This window comes from Natrix helvetica (assembly GCF_964273705.1).
Source record: "Natrix helvetica genome assembly, chromosome: 1".
NCBI lineage: Eukaryota > Metazoa > Chordata > Lepidosauria > Squamata > Natricidae > Natrix > Natrix helvetica.
Genome location: NC_138548.1, coordinates 147,794,383 through 147,815,867, shown reverse-complemented (window position 1 = coordinate 147,815,867; position 21,485 = coordinate 147,794,383). Strand labels below are relative to the sequence as shown.

Genomic DNA, 21,485 nt, shown 5'->3' with positions numbered 1-21,485 from the left:
ATGCTTTGAAAACGTTATCCTCAATTATGTAATGGGGGGGGGAACGATTGGTGGGAAAGGAGGGGCTGCTGCTATCTGTTAACAGCCCAAACAGCTGTGGTTTGCTTCTTTTTTTCTGTGCTGTGCAGGAGAAAGAAACAAGTTCAGCTTCCTTATTTTTTTGTTGTTGCAAAACCTTTGGGCTCAAACAGGTGTGTGCAATCACGAACCACAGTGATGAACGCAAACTGCTGCCTTTCTAAAAATTCCACTGGCCAGTGACACACACTGAGGGTGAGGTTGCACAACCTTGTTTTCCACTCAGTGTGCGTCTGTGTGTGCACGTGCACACACTGTATATATTCTGATGATTCATTCTACTCGTGGAGGTGAATTTCAATTAGCACTAATACCCTTCTTGGATGATACTTGATAAGTTCCGCATTTGATTTGTCTCTCTGTTTCTGGAATCCAAATTTCTTAAAAGAGCGTGGGCAGAAAGCCCAGGTAAGGCAGAGTCCACAGTTTTCCAGCCAACAACAGCAGTGCAAAGCAGCCCAGATATGTGAAACCTGATCTGGCCTTATATGGTTTGCAACTTGCCCCCTAAAAGGCAGCCCAACAGCCTTCTTGGCCTTCCATTCTGCTCACAAGCCTTTAACAAAGGAGGGTTTTTTTTTGATAAAGTTCTTAAATGAAGTTTTTCTTTAATGTATTCCTCACTTTCCATTATTCGTTGTTCCTTCCAAAAGCTTCAAACAGTATAGAAGCTCTGTCTCCATAACGTATGTTATTACACATCTACTATTACAAATCTTAAACGGCAAGCTAATAAGTGGATGGATAGGTATGGATACATAAAATAGCCTGAATCACAAACTCACTCACCCCATTTTAATGTCAAAACCAATCTCTACGATTAGTTTACGATTCTTGGCACTTTATCAACCCAGAACATTTTGTTGACTCACTAAATCACGGTCCAATCCAAGAGTAAATATTGCAAACATCGCCTGCAATTGCAGGTTAGGACAGAGTGGAAAGTGGATGTTGATCTTGGTTGATCTCTAAAAGGACAGCATGATCAGACTTGGTAATCTAGATGGGGCAACCACAAGAAATAGTAGAAATCAAAAAGGATTCCAAAATGTGACAATGGCAAACTAGGTCCGTGCTGGTGCCAGGAAAACTACATAGACACATCATTGATGTCAACAGAAGAGTTCAGCCAATATGGCATGTTTTGGGGTTGTCTACAATTACTATAATCTGTTTGTGTCTGCTCTCCAGGCTCTTATGAAAATACACAACTTCTGTGCTTCTTGAAAAAGAGGACTCCAATCTGTTTCTGATGTTGAATAGTCAAATCTGAAAATAGGATGAGTTGCCATCTTAATAGCCATGCAAAAAGTATAAACACCAATACAAAGTGAGGTAAATCATGGTGAGATCTGATATAAGTCAATATCTATCCTGTCCTTGGGCATTCCTTAGCTGATTCTTTAGTCTCTCTGCCTTCTTTCCATTTCCTCTGCTAGAAAAGCAAGAGGTCAATGGTCATGGCAGCAAAACCATAATTTTTCCCTTTCATACACACTATTTACTCCATAGGAACCAATGGAGCTTTCATATTATCAATAGCTGGTATATCTGTAGAGTATATCTGTAACATGCATGTAAAATTCCCTTTATTCCCCTTGCTTGCCAAAGTGATTCACCTTGTATCAGTTCTGAATCTGATAAAATATTCAAATGTAAGCAAATGTGAATACCTACCTACCTAACTTTTCCAACCTGGTTCTTGCTGGATGCAATCACAGTTCTCTCAATTCTAATGCTGGGAGGCCTTGCCCTCCACCTCCAGTGACTTGGAAGCTTTTGAAATCTTGCCTGAGCATTTAGAATATGCCCCCAAATATGTCTGAGTGAACCTAGGTGAGGGAGAGAGAAAAAGAGAGGAGAGGAGAAAGATTAGTCATTCTGATTGGGAACTTTTGTAATCCAACAGGACCTTAATAGTGTACCTATTAAGGTCCTGTTAGATTACAATCCAAAATAGTATACATGCAGGATCGCATCCTGCCCCACACATCCCTACGACCAATTCGCTCACACAGAGAGGGACTTCTCCGGGTGCCGTCCGCCAAACAGTGCCGGGGGGCGACACCCAGGAGCAGAGCCTTCTCTGTGATGGGCCCGGCCCTGTGGAATGACCTCCCCCGTGACATCAGGATTACTTCCGATCTCCGCTCCTTCCGTGTTCAGCTGAAGACCCACCTCTTTCAATTATCTGGCCTGGCTCAATCGTAATTTTTCTTATTCCTCCTAACTGTTTTTAAATTGTATTTTAAACGTTAAATTTTAATTGTATATTGGGTTCTTACAATTGGGGTATTTTAATGCTGGTTTTTTAACTATCTATATGGTGTAAATTGTTACCTCCTCCGAGTCCGTGTCCGTGTATGCGTATGTATGTTTTGTATGTATGCCTATGTGTTTTTGTATATTCTCTATGTTTTATATGCCCCATTGTACGCCGCCCCGAGTCCTACTTGGAAAGGGAGCGGCTAATAAATTCAAACTTATTATTATTATTATTATTATTATTATACCTATGAATGTGATTTTAAGAATGATTGCACAAACAATGGTGTATGGCGTAAGTATGTATAATTATGATAACAATGACAGCCTCTCTACATTGAAAGGCCCAGTTCAAAAATTATATTACACTCAGTTTGGGATGGGTAGTAACTCTCATCCTGTATCTTTACTATACACCTAACTTTCAAGCTTGGCACTCTGATCCAAAGGCTCACTTAGTATCTCTGTGCAAATTCCCCAGGTTGTTTTTTTTTTTTTGGTTCAACCAAAGAGACAGCTTATTCATGCTTGTGGCTTCTTCACTTCTGACTTTCAAGAAATAGGAAACACACAAGATATTCAGATGCTGCAAAATTCAGCCACATGAAGGAAGCTGCTTTCAACTAGGATCCTTCGTATTTGTAGGCACTCTGGTAAAAGATTTGGTGGCAATCCAAAAGATTTTCTTTTGGACCATAAGGAGCTCCAGTTGAAGTAAACTCCAACTGGAAGGTGTCTTTCATATAATTCGTAACCTATTTTCCTCAAGGGATGGATTTCTGCATTAAAGGACAGCGTTGGTTGGGGCAACATTTAATTCCCTCTACTCATGGCGATTCCTCTGCTTATAAAATCACATTAAGAAATTGCGATGTATAATCCTAGTGTCTTCTGACCCATATTCAAAAAAATGCATTTATCACATTTATATGACTGCCCATATAACCAGAAGGAACTTTGGACAGCAAAAGAATTAACTTTGCTTGTAATGGCCAACAAATTGGGGAATTTGTGAAATTATGCACTATTTTTAAGACGGGTTCTTAATCTGAAATGCAGCATGTTTTCTTCCTTAATTTATATTTCATCCATGGATTTCAATATTATTTCAGCAGCTCTTTTGTTCTTTCCTTCTAATAAGAAAGAGCAATCTATTCAGACTTTCTAAAATAATTCTTAAGTTGATTCCTTTATATCCTTTCTTGTTGGTCCAACATTACTTGGAAATAGGAATCCCAGATTTGCTTTGAAAGTGTCTGTGTGTGGGGGGGTTCATCAGAAGCAGCCCCAAATTAAATCAAAAATTAAAACATGGTTCCAGATTTACCAAACCCAACAGAAATCACATATGTGACTATCATATCATGGAGAACCAGAAATCTTTGTCCACGGTTGACCCTTTCCCCTTCTCAGTCCCTGTTATTCAGCCAGTTCAGACCAGTTCACCTGAACCGGTAGTGGAAATCGCGAGTGGGACCACCCACCCACCCTGGCTCTATGCCATCCTATTTAGGCATGTTTTCAAGCCGTGTGCATGCCTGCAAGCCACACACGCAATCAAAGCAGATGCATGGAAGGCTGAGTACATGCGTGGAGGGGGGGAGGGCTCAGATTTCCAAACTAGTAGGGAAAGTACAGTATTTTTCAGAATATAAGATGCACCTATCTCCCCCCTAAAAGAGCGTGGAAATGTTGGTGCATCTTATACACCAAAAACAGCCATTTTTGGCCTCCCAAAGCCCTGATCCTGAATCCCATTTTTGCAAAAAATGGGCCATTCTTTGCAAAAACAGAGGGGTTTTTGCCTTCCCCCGGCCCCCAGGAGCACTCTGCAGGCTTCAGCAGGACTGGGAGAAGGCAAAAATGCCCCCATTTTCCATCATTTTTGCCTTCCCCCAGCCCTGCTGAAACCTGCAGAGTGCTCCTGGGGGCTGGGGAAAGGCAAAACCTTTTTTTCTTACTTACCTCTTCCAAATCTTGGTGTGTCTTATACACTTGTACTTGGTGCGTCTTACAGTCTGAAAAATATGTTAAGTGAACACCACCCCTGCTCAGCCCTATCTTCCCCATCTCTGTTTCGCCACACAATAGTGTTGAGCTCAGTTCCACTGCCATCCCCAAGAGAGTCTTGTTTTCAAAAGGTAGTAGGCTCCATGATGTAGCCAGGCTACTGAGCTGCACATCTTCCTCTACTGTTAACCTTGAGTATAAAAGCACTTTTTTAAAACATCAGGATCAGCCCCCTTGCTAATTAAAGTGGATGCTTTAACTTTGGCAGTTCTTCTCTTCTGGGAAGGAAGAGAGTTGGCAGTGGAACAATCTTGGAAATCTTTCATTTCATGCAACCAGTCCAAAGAAGTGAAAACTGCCTTCTCCTTCTCTCCAACAGCCATATTATTAACCCGGGGGAGCATCCTGGAAGAGAGAAGGAAGAATTGGGACATCATTCAGCCCAGAGGCTGATCAGAATAGAATAGAGCTGGAAGGGTACATTGGAGGTCTTCTAGTCCACCCCTCTGCTCAAGCAGGAAACCCCATACCATTTCAGACAAGTTGCTGTCCAGTCTCTTTTTAAAAGCCTCCAGTGATGAAGCACCCACAACTTCTGAAGGCAAAGCTGTTCCATTGGTTAATTATCCTCACTGTTAGGAAGTTTCTCCTTAATTCCAGGTTGCTTCTCTCCTTAATTAGTTTTCACTCATTGTTTCTTGTCTGGTCTTCTGGTGCTTTGGAAAATAAGCTGCTCCCCCTCTTTTTTTTGTGGTAGCCTCTGGAATGCTGCTATAATGTCACCCCCAGTCCTTCTTTTCTCTGAACTAGACATATCCAAATCCTTCAACCATTCTTCATATGTTTTAGTCTCCAGGCCTTTAATGATCTCAGTTGCTTTTCTCTGCACTTTTCCCAAGTCTCAGTTTTGGAATCAGTTTCCAGATGCAGAGAACCCAGCTGTTTGAAGGATTTTAGACACATCTTTGGCTTATCTTTAAAACATTTACCTTTTTGTTGCTGTTTAGGATCATTTATATTAATTATTAGTCAGTTTGGGAGGGATAGTGAAAGGTGAGATACAAAGAACAAGGAACTAAAAGCCCAATTAGTGTATGAAGCTTACATTCCGATTTTAAAAAAGAATCAGTTTTTTAAGTAGGAGAGGTTAAAGGGTTTACTGAAAAGACAGTAAAACTGCAACTGGCCAAGAATATAGGAAGATTATTTTATTCACCCACGATGTCTAGATTTCTTAAATAAACAATATCCTATGAAGAAAGAAACCTGAGTACTTTGATAAGAGAAGCTTTAAGAACTCAGAGTTTGTTCATTCCTCTGTCTTACACCCCCCCCCCAAGTAATTCATTTTATATATTTAACGGCATTCATCTTTCTTGCAAATCATGTGGCCAGCTCACCTCTCACCAACAGTTTCCGATCAAGAATCTATGTGGAAACAACTGGGAGGAGGGGGGAAAAATCCGTTCAAGACAAGCTGGATGGCAAAGTTCAGTATGTCCAAGAAGAAGGAACAGAAACTATGGTGTTTCTAAACTCTTCTCTTGAAATCTTATGACCTTGGGGTTTTGCAAGCATTTCAGGAAAGCTACGTGTTGATTGGGTGCAGAACAGGAGAACCTGGCTGTGATTCACTGTCTTACAGTCTGTGGAGTTAACTCCTGAATCATTGCAGGGAAGGAACTTTGCTGTCTGGCAGGAGCTGGCTGTCAGCAAAGAGGTCAGGAGCCTGATTTCTGCAGAAAATCAGCATAAATCCCAAGGGGGATCCTGGACAGATTATGGAGGCTGCAAGCCACATTGGGGTGGGGTGAGATTGTAACTCTTTTTTTTCTTGAATGCTCATAAAGGCATTCTCTCACATCGGCAGGGAGTTCACAGGGCAGATTTAGTCCACAAATGTTTTATATAGGTAGTCCTCGACTTACCAGCACAATTGAGCCCAACATTTCTGTGGTGAAGTGAAACATGTGTGAAGTTAGTTATGCCCAGTGGTGGGTTGCGGATCCCATTGCAACCGGTACTGTGCAATGGGGGCCAGGCGTCCACCACATGAATGTGTGCAGCACGCGCACACACATGTGCAATGTGCACATTTGTACTTATTGCCCACAATGCTCTACGATGCTCCAGCTGCTCGGCAGAGCATTGTGCAGGCACTGTACACTCCGTGCACATGCGCAGAAGCCCCGAACAACTGAAATACAGGTAAGGAGCACGGGCGGGCGGGCTGGCGGGCGGGCGCTCCAGAGCACCATACCAGAATGGTACTTGGTTCTGCCCCATTTTACAACCTGGCTTGCCACAGTTGTTAAGTGAATCACTCCGGTCATCAAGTTAGTCACACAGGTGTTAAGTGAATCTGACTTCCCCATTGACTTTGCTTGTCAGAAAGTTGCAAAAGACAATGACGTGACCCCAGGACACTGCAACCGTCATAAATACACACCAGTTGACAAGCATCTGAATTTTGATCACATGACTGTAGGAATGCTGCAATTGTCCTAAGTATGAAAAACAGTCATGCATCAATTTTTTCAGCGTTGTAACTTTGAGCAGTCGCTAAACAAAAGATTGTAAGGATTTCCTCTGTGTACAGCCCTTGAATCGCAATGTGTAGGAGCTTCCATAAAGTGTAAGGTAAAAGTAACGGTTCCCCTTGCACATATGTGCTATTCATTCCTGACTCTAGGGGGCGGTGCCCATCTCCGTTTCAACACCGAAGAGCCAGCACTGCCCGAAGATGTCTCCATGTCATATGGCTGGAATGACTAAACGTCAAAGGCACACAGAATACTGTTACCTTCCCACCAAAGGTGGTCCCTATTTTTCTAATTGCATTTTTACATGCTTTCGAACTGCTAGGTTGGCAGAAGCTGGGACAAGTAACAGGACCTCACTCCATTATGTGGCATTAGGGATTTGAACTGCCAAACTGCCAATCTTTCTGATTGACAAGCTCAGTGTCTTAGCCACTGAGCCACCGCGTCCCTATTTATAAGGTGGGATGTACACAAAACCCATCCCTGTGAATTTATGTGTGTCTCAGAAATTTTCCTCCATCCCACTTTTCTTTACTCTCCTATACAAACGCCTATAGTATATCCACATGCAAGAAAAATTAGTTAGTTCCCTTTATAGTAGAGCTGCATGTGAAGAAGTGACACTTGGGCTGTGTTTTGTAAACAGGATTTTTTATTTTAAAAAAATGGAGGTCTATGGGCCAAGTTTTCCTTCTTGAGTGAGATCCACATTGCTTGCGCTATTTCCAGGTCAGCTAACAGCCAGCAACACTCAGGGCACTATTACCTCAGCTGATGTGGAAATAAAACAGATCAGCCAGAATTCTTCAAGAAAACTGGTGTGTGATATGCTGCATTGCAGATTAGGACACATTGTGTAATGCAGGTCAGCTGGACCCAGGTCACACAATGAAAGCACCCTAAAGGCATATTCCGCAGTGAAATCACCACAGCCTATTAAGCAAATGTTACACAGAGAATGTGGGGGAAACAGCTCTATTCTTGCTCACCAATGGTCCTGATTGGGGTAATCCAAATGAGGTGAGAGGCTCATCCACGTGATCTATAGTAAATATATATATTGAAATACTGGCATTTCCAGGTGAGACTGGGAAAAGCAGCTCTGGAGATCTGCTATTAGTCAGTACAGACAATGCTGATCTCAATAGTCTGACTCAGTGGAAGTGAACTTCTTGAAAATGCCTTAAAAATACTCCCAGCCTACCTTTTAGTCTGAAACAAATTAGCTTTCTAAGGCAACCCAACACATGTTATCTTTCCCTCGGCAGCTTTACTTAGGGTTTACTGAGTACAAAGCGGGGAGCAAGGGAGGGCATAGTCTCTTTTTTAAAACAAAATAGAAATTATGTGGGAGAGGGATTTAGGATAGATGCAATATGTCACTCAAAAGAAATGGTTTTTTTTTTAACACAACATCCAAAGATCCATAAGACTACATTAATAGCATCTGCTTAGTCTTCTCAGTGCTATTTCTCTGTTTGCTCAACTTCTCCTCTGTCTGTACAGAAGCCGCAGAACCTCCTGAGAGGTTTTTAAGGGCTGGTTGGGGCAACAGGCACTCCCTTCCATGGTATCACGTTTGTTCCTTTCCTCTCACCACCTGAAATGCAGGTCTGCAAGCTGGGAAATAACCAAAAAACAAAACAAAACAGGAAGTTGCAATTGGCAACACTGGGCACCACAAAAGGTTCATTTGTACTGGGAGTTGAGAGCCTGCAACGTGAGGTAGATCGTTCCTGAACTGTCCTGTGGTTAACCAACAGACGTGCAGTAGGTAGAAGTGACACGTGCTACTCGATCAGTTGCACTACTGAAGAAAAACCCAAACCTACCTTGCTTCATACACCTCTTCTTTACCCATCACAAGAAGCAGAAGTTAAAAAAAACCAGGTCTTTCTTATTTTCAGGTTGCTAAATTAACATAGTGATTAACATCAGGAATGTATTTTTATAATGATTATGATAATAAATTATTGTTGTATGTACACTAAGAGCTTATGCACCAGAGACAAATTCCTTGTGTGTCTAATCACACTTGGCCAATAAAGAATTCTAGTGCAACTTCAATAGGTCTAAAAAAAAATGGGTGTGGACTGAAGTAACTGTAAGATTTGCTTAAACCAAACTAATTTGCCAATAAAAGAAAATATTTGTATCTCACAGTTGATGTGTGGGGTTCTTGGTGCTTACTGAGTTGTTTTCTCACAGATATTTCATTACCTAACAGTGCTAGTCTACTCAGATGTTGAAAGGTCTGCAAGAAAATAACCAAGCTCAGAGGGCCCCAAGGACCCACCTCAATTTACCTAAGGACAATTTGTACCAATAGCAGTTTTCAGCAGGCTGATGGGGAGAAAGGCCTACTAGAGCAGGGATCTTCAAACCTAGCAACTTTAAGACTTGTGGACTTCATCTCCAAGAATTTCTCAACCAGATATGCTGGCTGGGGAATTCTGGGAGTTGAAGTCCACAAGCCTTAATGTTTGGGGACCCCTATACTAGAGTAACCATTGTCTGCAGTGGACACTGTTGTTTCTCATCAACAAGTTTAGTGGGGTTTTTGAAGTAGTACCAGTGGAATTGAAAAATGGGTTTCATTAGAAAATACCATCAGACAAAAAGTGTATTTTTCAGTAAACATTGTACTGAGGTATATGGGAAAGATCTCTGTGTATAGGCATTCATTCAGTTGCCACACAGCAGTTACCTAAATAGGCATATATAACTTACATGTGAAGCCATCATTCTCTTGTCAATATCATTTTGGTTGGGAGGTAGAGCTGTGTTTTTTGGCTTCTTCCCAGGGAGCTCTCAGATGTACTCTACCTTCTTCATGACAATTCTGTTCATCAAGTTTGTTCATTGTCCCTGGTGCCCTTTCAGCATCAGGATGCCAGGGGAATTAGTTGAGCATAGCACCATTTTCTGCCATAGACTCTGCACAGGGACATTTCAATAGTGCTGGTTACAGGCTAATGCTGTTCCACAATCTAAACTAGACTAAGTGATAAAGAACAGAAGGAATTCTAAGTGCAAGACTCAAGTCTAGAGACTATAGAACCAGCTCAAATCAGTAAACAATTTGTGCATAAGCAGAGCTGGCCCTGCAATATGAGTCACATGAGGCAAATACCTCAGGCCCTAAATGCTGAGGTGCAGCAACAGCAGAACAGAAGCATTCTCTGGACAGTTTCTTCTAAGCTTCTTCAGCTGAAACACAGAGCTGTTCACATTGTGTGGCTCATTTTGATCTACCTCATCTGCCCTCTTGTCCTTAATTGGTTGGAGGATATGATTCTGTCACAAGTGTGAAGATGTGGTTCAGATGCCAGTCAAAGACCTTTATGTGGCGAACAAGGAAGGCTTGTTCATAGGTTTTGGTTGCTAATTCAAGATCAACCTTAAATTTAACCTTCCTTCCTTCCTTTCCTTTCCTTCCTTCTTTCCTTTCTTATCCTCATCTGACACCATGGCTTATTTTCCATCTCAGAATCCAAGAGGCAAAAGGACAATTAAAAATAGGGAGAAGGGAGGGAAGCAGTATTTGCATAAGTAAATCAAATAAGGCCACACTTTACCAATTTCCCTTCTGATTCTCTCCCCCCCACACACACACACCTTATAAGCATCACATAACAGGTAACATGCAGTTTGGTCATCCTAATGAGTGAGAATAAAACTATGCTGTTATTGAACAAGATGGTTAGCATGTCTATTTTAAATAATGAAGGACAGGAGAATTAAATGTAAATCAACTAAGCATATAGTACTCTAAATATTTCAAGGACTTAAGTAAATGTTAGTATAGTTGGTGAAGCTGCCAATGATTGATTCTATAAATATATCTTGTTATCTTATTACTGCAACTGATTCCTCTCACCACCCCTCCTAAGCGATATGCCTTCTGAGTTGTTTCTTAGCATTCTTGCAACATTTCCTTTCATCATGTTGAAACTACCTGTTCCATTCTTCTGAGCAGGTTTGTACCACATTTCCTATTTCAGCTTTGATCTAAACAACCTTCCTTACTTAACCCTGAGCTGCCATCTGAAATGAAGTTGAGAAGTTGTGCAATAGAACAGCAGAGATGCTGCTGGAAAGGATTCTCTACACACACACGCACACACAAGCTTAGGCTAAGAGGTCCCTTTCTTTTAATTTGATCTCTTACCGTCATCTCTTGTCATGCTGGTCTACTGATTGGATTGTTGACAAGCTGGGAGAAGCTTGTGACATTTTTAAGCATTTAGAAGTGTGTGTGTGTGTACATGTAGATAGATATACAGGCAAATGTATTAGTCTTATGTGTTAATTGTCCATTGTTTTAATAAGCTTCTCTCTATAAAAGTTTTTAAGATCACTATTTTCTATATAGGTAGTCCTTGACTTACAACAGTTCATTTAGTGACTGTTCAAAGTTCAATGCAGTAAAAAAAGGACATGACTAGTTTTCACATTTACAACCATTGCAGCATCCCCGTGGTCACATGATCAAAATTCAGATGTTTGGCAACTGACTCATATTCATGACGGTTGCAGTGTCTGGGTGTCATCTGATCACCTTTTGCAACCTTCTGACAAGCAAAGTCAATGGAGAAGCCATATTCACTTAACAATCATGTTACTAATTTAGCAACTGCAGTGATTCACTTAACAACGGGGCAAGTAAGGTCATAAAATGGGTCAATACTCACTTAACAAATGTCTCCCTTAGCAAGAGAAATTTTGGGCTCAATTGCAGTTGTAGGTGGAGAACTACCTGCAGTATATTTCCTTCTTGATTTCTGGCAACTGTGCCACTTCATCAGTCGTGTCATGCTATGGTTTAGATAATATGTTTTAATCTGCATGTAGCATCACTGGTTCTGTTGTCTAAATATTCAATAGCAACAGCATAATCTGTGAAGAGATCAAGGGGCCAAAGACCCTTCCCATATTTGGAATCTGGAATTATAAATAAGCCATCATGGTTATGCATCATTTCTAATGCATATAAATTATATTGCCTACTTTGGTCTGGTCCATTAATGGCTTTAGCAAACAAAGTATTTTTTATTAAAAAAAAACACAAATATGGGGAAATGATATATTTCTTATATTTGGGGGGCCACTGTGCTTCCCAAAATATAATTTTACATGCAAGACACTGCAGATGTCTCCTCTTTCCACTTCTGATGCAACATTACAAGCCAAAGGGGTGGGGGTGGGGGACAAAAATGCACTAGAAAAGTTTATGATAGAATCTATCCTCATACCTTTTACTTTAAACTGTCTACCATGGATCTTATGCATTTCTTAAGGGGTCCCTAAGGGGGTGTGCCTAAGCACACCAGCATGCCTACCATCCCTGTCCTACTGTCCCCCCATTTATATGTACTCTTTTTATATGTTTATGGCTATGTTTTGTTTATTTATATCCATTTATTTGTGCCATTTTTCATGTGTTCTCATACTTGTTTCCTTGCACTTGTTGACAAATAAATAAATAAATAAATAAAATCTAAGAAATTTGTACAGGTAAGTAGCTCTCAGTCTGAAATACAAGTTAAGCCTGGTTCATATTTTAAAGCAAGCAACATTCGTACTAATAACATCTAAAATTAGGCCCATTTAGAAAAATTATGCAGGAAGCAGAAATTGGAGCTACCAAGCTATACTCTCAAACTCTTTAACTTAAATGATTTCTCAGTGTGGATCATTTGCTCAAAAGTAGAGCCTTGGTGGCCAATTAAATGCACACTTATGTAGAATTAGTTCCCACAGCAATCAATTGTGCAAGTTTGCTCTGCTACAGCAGGCACAACCATGGAGGTTTTTTTTAAAAAAAATCTTGTTGACTTCAAGCTTGGTCTACCAAGCCAATCTCAGTTGATGCAAGTTAACAGTATTTATCCATCTGTTAGGAAAGCAGATACCTCAAAAGAAAAATATCTGGGGAGTATAAGGTTAGGTCACAAAATCTTTTACAACAGTTTTGTCCTAAAACAAACTTGTCACAGTTGTAGAGAACCATTAAGGACTTGATAGATTCACTGCTGCAACAGAAGCCCTGAAATTAGAGTAGGTATATAGACAGCACAAATATATATGTGGGTATACAGTGCTGCTACAAATGTATTTGTAACACATTCATCCCAAACACCTTCCAGTCTTTCAACTGCTATTCTATCTTAATGTCCCAAAAGTCTTCCATAAGTCTGGAGAAATATTGCTATCACCTCTTCCTAACATCTCTACTCTATTATTGTTGTTGTATATAAATCTTCCCCTGTTAACTGTGGATCGTTCTATCTCTTTACATTATCCGTTGTCATCTCAATATTTATCCTGGCTGCTTCCTCCATGCTCATACAATATTTCCAGTTGCTTAATGCTCTTCCTAATGGAAGCAGCCAGTAGTTGAAGGGACACTACAGAGTCACAAATATTAGGGGGACTGAATCAAAGCTTTTATGGTATCATTGCTGCTGTTGCTCTGAAGAAGTCCAAAGCTATCATGTTAGCAGGTCTTCCATTCACTCGCAATAGGAAACAGACATAATATGCATGCATCTTAAATTCATTTTTTTTCTTTTGTTCAAATGTCCAATTCTCAGAGTGTGCCTGGGCAAAGCCCTGCAGTTTTGGCAAGGTTTTTCAGATATGGATTGCTATTGCCTCCTTCCTAAGACTAAGAGTAAATGACCACATAATGCTACTACATCACTACACCAAACCGACTCTCAAAATCATTTACTTTATAGCTTATATTTTATTAATAATCATGCTCTGGGTTTTTTTCCCAGCAAGGAAAGGGCTAACTCCATTTATGATAGCTAAAAATAGAAAACACCCAGAAATATAAATGCAAGGTCTTACTCACCATTCAGTATAGAAGAATACATTGTAATTATGTCACCCTTCACAGCATGCAGATGTTCAAAATGGTAGCACACAACTCCCCAAAATGTTGGGAAAAAGAGGGAGGTGTTTGGGTTAAGTAAAACTAAACATTATTTTCAAAAGAAGTCTGCAAAAAAGTTTTGAGATACAAATCCATCTTTAAGAGAATACATAAGACGAGAAGTAGAAAAGAGGATCTATCCAAGAGGTGACTTCTGCTCAAGACTCCTTCCAATGGGCCAAATTTTATCATTAGGGTAGAGACAAAATCATCCACTTCTTGATCCCTGGACTATCATCTGGCTCCCAGGAACACCCAAATTATTATTTTTTCTTAGAGCTATATTAGAATCCCCTGTACATAGGGGAAACTATGGGACAGCGAAAGTATATCCTCAGATCTTTCAGACCACACACCAATAACTCTTCTGTTAGGGATAGAAATGGAAAATGGGCCTCCTTCTGAGCTTAGATGCTAAATGAGTAAGATGAGTAAGATGTCTTAGATATTTCCTATCTCTCCACTGGACTTTTTCTTCCCTGCACCCAAGAAAAATGTCCCCAATTTTCTTGGCTCCAAGGAAGCAGGTACCAGAACAGCTAAATTAAGCCTTCACCTGGGCTGCCCCTTCTAAGAGTCATTGGAGGGGGGACTTTCTAAGAGAAGAGTTATCCTTGCCATCAGTATTCCAGCAATGCTACTTCTCTTGAATTGGCACTTAAGGATGTTATAGGGACTTCCGAGGTTGCTGTTTCCAGTTATGTCTGGAGCTGTATGGAATGGGAACCAACCTAAAAGGATGTGTTCACTACTTTTTTTTTTTTTGCCTTACAGCCCTTTATTGCAAAAAACCCAGCTTGAAACATAAAGGAAAGAGAGAGACTAGAGATAGAGGAAAAAACTTTCCTCTGCTACTCATTCCAAATGTCTTTAGACCTCTCTAGCCATTTAAATTCTCCTGTTCTTATGTGCTGAATATACCAGCTTCTAAACATAAGGTTGATTACAGCCCTACTGTGCTTTCTCTTCTCCCTATTCCTTCCTATGTTACCAAGTATTTCAACGAAAGGTCATTGATCTTCTACTTATCTTTATTTCCCAGGGTATGTTACACCAACCCCTATGTTAAATTAGATTGTCTCCTGGCGTTCTGGATTTTAAAAAACAACAACATAATCACAAGCTCAGGACTAGATAGATGGGGATAATTTGAACAGTAAGTTGCCAAGCTGGGTTTCTGGCATCAGACAACAAAAAGGAACCTCAAATAAATGATGGGTGTTTGGAAAGATGGCAAATGCAACAGGGCTGGGAGCTCTCCAAATTATATTCCTGTAGCTTGGTTAATTTCTAAATTGCATTACACAGCATTGTGTATATATTGCGTTACTGAAGCAGACAACCCCGTTGTAGAGAAGATCAGGTATTCTGGAAGAGTAAGTTTCCCCCTGGGGAACTAAATCATTGTGGTTTTTCTTCCTCTTTGCAGATTCCCCTAGAACAGAGCAACCATTAGCAAGGTGTATTTGCAGACATCTTTCCAGTAGAAAAGAGAGCACTTCTCTGTCATTTGGCTACATCTGTAGCATATGTAAGTGTTTGTACTGCTGGTTAAATTCTTTGATTACTTCTCATTAGGGATCAGTGAGTAACGTTTTGGTATTTCAAACAAGTTCAGCCCAGAATCAGATTTATGTCAGGCTAATGTAAGCTTTGTGATTCAATTTAACGCCATGACTACAACTCACAAAACTCAAGGCAGGTGATCACATTGCATATTGGACACCAATTGTAGAAATGAAGCTGGCAGAATAATATCTCTGTTGTGACATGGGAAAAGAGAGCAGAAATACCTGCTCTGGCATTTGGCAGACAAATTATTAAAAAAAAAAAGAATATGCCAACTTCCCATGCTTAACTGGTTAGACGAAATTACTTTAAGCAAATCTGATAATTGAGATGCAGATTTTGAGCACAATCCAAGCCAGTATGTTTATAGTTTCAATCCTGTGTATCTACAAACAGGCTAAGAATAGATTAATATAATGTGTGACAGTCTTGCTGTTCTCAATTGTTTGTTTGAAAGGACTAAATGGTGTGGATCTGTATTAAGACCACTGATATGTTGTTCATTCATAAGTTATATGGAGTCAGATAACTCTGACTCCAGATAAGAGTTGCACAGTGAGAGTGCAGCCATCATTTTATGCATGACACCAACTTTTTTGGAATGGTTAAAAAAGCAAATAACCTGCAAAGGCTCCAAACTGATCACTTTCAAAACAGTTTAACAGATGAGAGTGCCCAACCCAGTAGCATCCAACTGATAGCTCCCATTTTAGAAGCGGTTTTCGATGGTATGAAGGCCTTTGGGAAAGGTGTGCTTTCTTTTTCTGAAAAAATGTTCAATTGAGAGCTGACAAGATTCAAACCAAAACACTTGAAAGCAATTGGTGGAAACTAAGTTAAGTTTGCTTAATGTAACTTTCAGCGAATCATGATTACATGTAAGTCCAATTTGTTTCAGTAGGAAAATGAATAACCTGTTTTATTTCTTTCTTTGTTAAATGAATATCCACCTTCCATTCTGGAGCTCAAAGGAGTTTTGAAGTAATCTGTAGTGTAAATTAATGCCTGTCTTCTCAAAGGTAAGATTTACTATTAGATATGTAGATATGTACTATTAGATATGTGCAGGATTGATTGCAGCCTTAGTCTGGATCAAACCCAACATGTGTGATAATTTGTGTGTGTGTGTGTGTGTGTGTGTTTATCTGTGTGTAGGATATAAATGAATGTACACAAAAAATATTGAGCACTTATTTTTTATTTTAATTTATTTACCAAATTTATTTGCTGCTCATCTCGTGATTCAGGAGACTCTGAGTGACTTATGACTTCTTAAAAACTTCCAGTGTTAGAGTGAGCAAATTGTGTGAATCTAGTTTGAAACTTGTTTAAAGGTTTAGAAAATAAAAAGTGTAACTGAAATGAAATAATGAAGACTTAAAGCACAATATTTACTATAAACACAATGTAATAGATCTCTAAACAAGTAAAGAGAATGAGAGTAAACTCAGCTAAAAAATAAAAACAGTAACATTCAAAACCAATCAACAAATAAAGAAGAGGCAGAATTTTACTTTACACAATAGACCTTCACTGCTAAATCCTCAGTAGAAACAAGAAAAGATGGAAAGCAGCAAAGCTGTCTCTCACCTGTTTGGTACAGTAGAATATTGCTATGTCCAAAATGTTACCTAAAGTTTAGTATAGACCTAGCTGATACATAATTACATACATACCATGTTTCCCCGAAAATAAGACATGGTCTTATTTTCTTTTGACCCCTGAAATAAGCACTTGGTCTTTTTGGGGGGAGGTCTTTTTATTTTTGAGGTGCAGGAGATGACGGGCGTGGTCACCTCATGGCTGCTGCTGTGTTGCAATATTTTTGGGGAGGGCTTATTTTCGGGTAAGGGCTTATTTTAGCACATGCACTCAAACATTCAATTGGGCTTATTATCTGGGGAGGTCTTATTTTTGGGGAAACAGAGTAATACATAATTCACAACTCTCTATTGACCACATGTCTCTTGTAAAAAATATTGCATCCTTAGCCTCCATCAACCAAGACAAGCTCCCCAAATTTCATTCTCAATAAACCATGGGAAATCATTTCTGATGTTTAATCAAGAACAAAAAAAAAAGAATAGCAGCAAGTTAAGAATAAGAGTAAATAGAATAACAGAATAGAATAACAGAATGACAGAGTTGGAAGGGATCTTGGAGATCCTCTAGTCTAATCCCTTGCTCAAGCAGGAAACCCTATACCATTCCAGACAAATCATTATCCAATCTCTTCGTAAACACCTCCAGCGATAGAGTGTCTACAATTTCTGGAGGCAATTTTTTGTTCTAATTTTTCTCACTGACAGGAAATGTCACCTTGGTTCGAGGTGGGATCTCTCCTTGATAACTTTCCATTCTTGTTCTGCCCTCTGCTTCTTTGTAGCAGTCCCTCAAATATTGGAAGACCCCTGACTCCCTTTGTTTCTAGTGATTTCTTTCCTGACAGTGTGTGCATAAGGCTTGCTGAAAGTGTAGAATAGCTGGATATTCATTTCTAATGGAGGCAGAAACCTTCAATGTTCTTGACCTCACCTCCCAAACAATATTATAAAGTTACCAAAGAACATTGTATTGTATTATATCAAGCACTGGGTGTAATCCAGGATCATCTTTCTTGTGGCTTTGCCAACAGAAAATCTTCATTTCTGAAATTTACTTCGATCACAGAATTCTTGGCAAAGAAACCGAATTTTCTGAATCAAGAACCTTAGTCAATCAAAATCAAAATGTTACTTTATTTCTTTTTTAAAAAGAACGTGAAGAGTTTATTCTATTTATTGATGTGTAAGGAATGTAATGGGAACTCTACAAGTTAACACAAGTGAAGATTAAACCATGTTTAACAATGTAAGTCTTCTGCTGGATCAGGCTAAAGGGCTGTTTGGTTTTCCATTTGGGTTCATGACAGATGCCCATCTGGAATCCATAATCACAAGATCTGTACATTGGTATCATCCATTTACATTGTTCAGGCCCTAGTATTGAGAATGTGTAGGTTCATAGATTCTTTAAGGAATATAAAGCATCATACATAATAATTATTATGTCTCATTAATCTGCATAATCTTTTAAAGCTGGGGTGTCAAACTGGTGGCCTGTGGATGCATCGCACACAAGCCATGCCCACCCCAGTTCTGTGAATGGGAAAACTTCACAAAAGTCACATGATGCCTCAAGTTTGACACCCATGTTTTAAAGCTATATAAATTGACAACCATCACAACCTCTCATGAAAGGGAATGTCCCAATTGTGCCACTGAAGCAGCTTTCTAACCATCAGTCATCAGCCTGGTTCTCACTAAGATGATAAATCTGGGGTTGGGTTGCATTAAATCAGCATATGTGAGAGTTCATACTCTGAGACATGGCACCTTCCCCATAAAATCCATGCAGGAATATCCCAGAGATATTAGATTAAACCATGGGTGTCAAACCGGCAGCATCACATTGCTGTCACGTGATGCTTTGCAATGTTTTCCCCATTTGCAGAGCTGGGATGGGTGTGGCCTGCGTGTGACGCATCCAGCCTGTATGCCACCAATTTGACACCCCTGAATTAGACTCTCTGTCTGTGTTGTTTGGGTTATTGGATAGTCCCCTGAGCAGCCATTTACAAAATGGTGTAGCACAAAATCAAGTTTATCATCCTACTGGTAACTAAACCTGTATTATAACATACACTTTGGTGTGTGACCTGAAAGTACCCGTAACAAAAATATAACAAAAATGATTGCAGAAACAGAACCTCAATTCTCTACCTAGTTAACTATAAAATATTTACACATTATAGTTGTCCCCCTACCCCAAGCTCAATCACAATGGGTTTATTTACACACAAAAATGTTATCAGAATCAATTCATTAGACAGCATCTAAAAGAAGTGAAAAGAAACGAATGTGGCTGATAAATTGAAGAAGGGTTTTTTACTGTTCATTCAGAACCATTTTTGTTTTCTGGGATTTTCTTGCTTTCCATTTCAATGAAGGAGTAGAAAGAAGATTATTTTAAAAGTGCTGTATATAAGCCCAAATAAACAAAACATTTGAATTTCTATCTCAGAAATAACCCAATCTTTTTGATAAATGCCCAGGTTAATAGGCAAAGAGGAGGATCTGTATTCTGGGTAGCTGATCTCCTTGCCCATGTCACGATTGCCTTGCATTTCAGTCGGTGCCTATGCAGGCACTGACAATGTGTCTCCTTACATTAGCTCAGCTTTTACAAATAACAGGACAACGTTCGGTGGGATATGAGGCACGGAGCGGTCAGGTGCCCACCCAAAGCACAGACTCACTCTGACAAGAGCCAAAGATTCCACCTCAGCAGGTCAAATGTCCCCATCCCATCCACCCACAGAGGTAAATAAATTAAATTAGTATACAAATAAATTAGTATACAAAGCAGCACTCAAGCAGCGGGCTCATTTCACCTCAGCTGCTTTACCCACAAAACCTACTCTTAAAAAAATACCGTACGATGGCTGTTCATTTAAATTATTTCACAATTGGGTATTACAACACCATTAAGAGGCATGAAATTGCTTGAATCAGTACTGCACCTTGGTCCTTTTCTACATGCCTGTAGAACAAGCAGGGGACACTGCAGAAGGTTGGGGAGAGAGAGCTAACCTAATCTGTTATCTCCATAAGAATTGGAAATTCCCTTTTATAAAGACCATTTTATTAAATTTACAGAAGGAGAGCCAATAGCCTGAGTGCTTACATCTTTAAAACACATATACAATCATAATAACGGCAGTGAGTTGCCATAGGATGTGGCAACAAAACACAAAATGGTCGGAAAAAGGTGGAAATATAAATCCATATTGATATATCCTTGTTTTTCTTGATATAAAGCTGGCACCATATTGTTTTGGTTTGTTGTTCCTCCTGAATTCCTAGCATGACAGTTCAGTTCAGACTGTTTTAATTTTTTACAAGTAGAGTTATTTTGCAAACTGCAATTAAAGAGCCATGTATAATGCCAACCTACATCTCTGAAATAAAATCTAAATAAAGTGAAAAGTAAACAAAAGGTAAACAATCACATGGATGGAAGTGCCACAGATGTGTTTAGTGATGCAAATAACTTTTCCTGACTTGAGTGAGATAAGACTATATTTCCCAGATTTCCAAACTATGTGGACTCTGGAATTTGGAAGCTATAAGCAGTCAGAATTGAGACCAGGATTTCCATTCTAAAGAAAGGCAGTTGTTAACTGAGCCATGCCTTATTTTATTTATTCTTCTTGCCAGGGTTATTAAGTGAATCACTGCAGTCATTAAATGAATCAGACAGTCATTCCAGCTTTCCCCGTTGAATTTGCTTGCCAGAAGGTTGCAAATGGTGACCATGTGACCCCAAAGGTTGTCACTAAAGAAATTGTTGTAAGTTGAGGACTTACCTGTAGAGCCCCAATGCATTTAGAGGGCAACTGGCTAGAAAAGACAGCGGTTAAGTTTCAGAATTATCTCAATCTGATTTTTTTTTACATTTAAAATGTCTTCTGAAATGGAGACATAAACTGATTTTATGGCTTTTTAACAAGGTTCTAAAATTCCTTTCTGTCCTTAGCTCACTTCCACTGAAATCAGTAAGGTGCAAAAGCTAAACCTGGACTGAATTACAACCTTTACTAACTTTTCCAAAAGCAAATCTGAAAACACTTGGATGTTTATTCTGTCCACTTAGTCATGCTGATATTTAAAGCACATAAATTATGTTGAATCTCTACATGTTCACGTTAAATGGGGCTCCTCCCATATTCCCTTGAGAAGAAGATACTACAGAAGTCATACTGTTTTTAATTCGTGTTGAAAACTTTGGCTTCTTTTTAGAGAGAAACAGAAAATGTTGAGAAGGGGGAAACTCCAGAGATATTAGCAAATGTTCTTTCTCCTGCCTTCGTCGTGTTAAAATTTTACCAAGGTATTTAAAACATGTGTTCCAGAAAATGTGATTTATGGACAAATTGTACAGTGTTCAGTGACCCTCAAACTCACATAGCCACCTGTGTGTAATGGGCTAAAGTCAAAGCATCCCCTCATTTTTTAAAAACATATGGCAGAGACCCG

At 39.5% G+C, this 21,485-nt stretch overlaps 1 long non-coding RNA gene across 1 annotated transcript in view; it reads right to left on the bottom strand.

Annotated features, from left to right (window-relative positions):
- Positions 1-1,761: 1,761 nt before the first annotated feature.
- The window catches only part of LOC309383240, a 120,881-nt gene continuing 101,157 nt past the window's right edge, over positions 1,762-21,485 (bottom strand). The window contains exon 3 of the long non-coding RNA XR_014173803.1: positions 1,762-1,910. This is a non-coding gene — a long non-coding RNA (uncharacterized lncRNA). The remainder of the gene's footprint in view (positions 1,911-21,485) is intronic.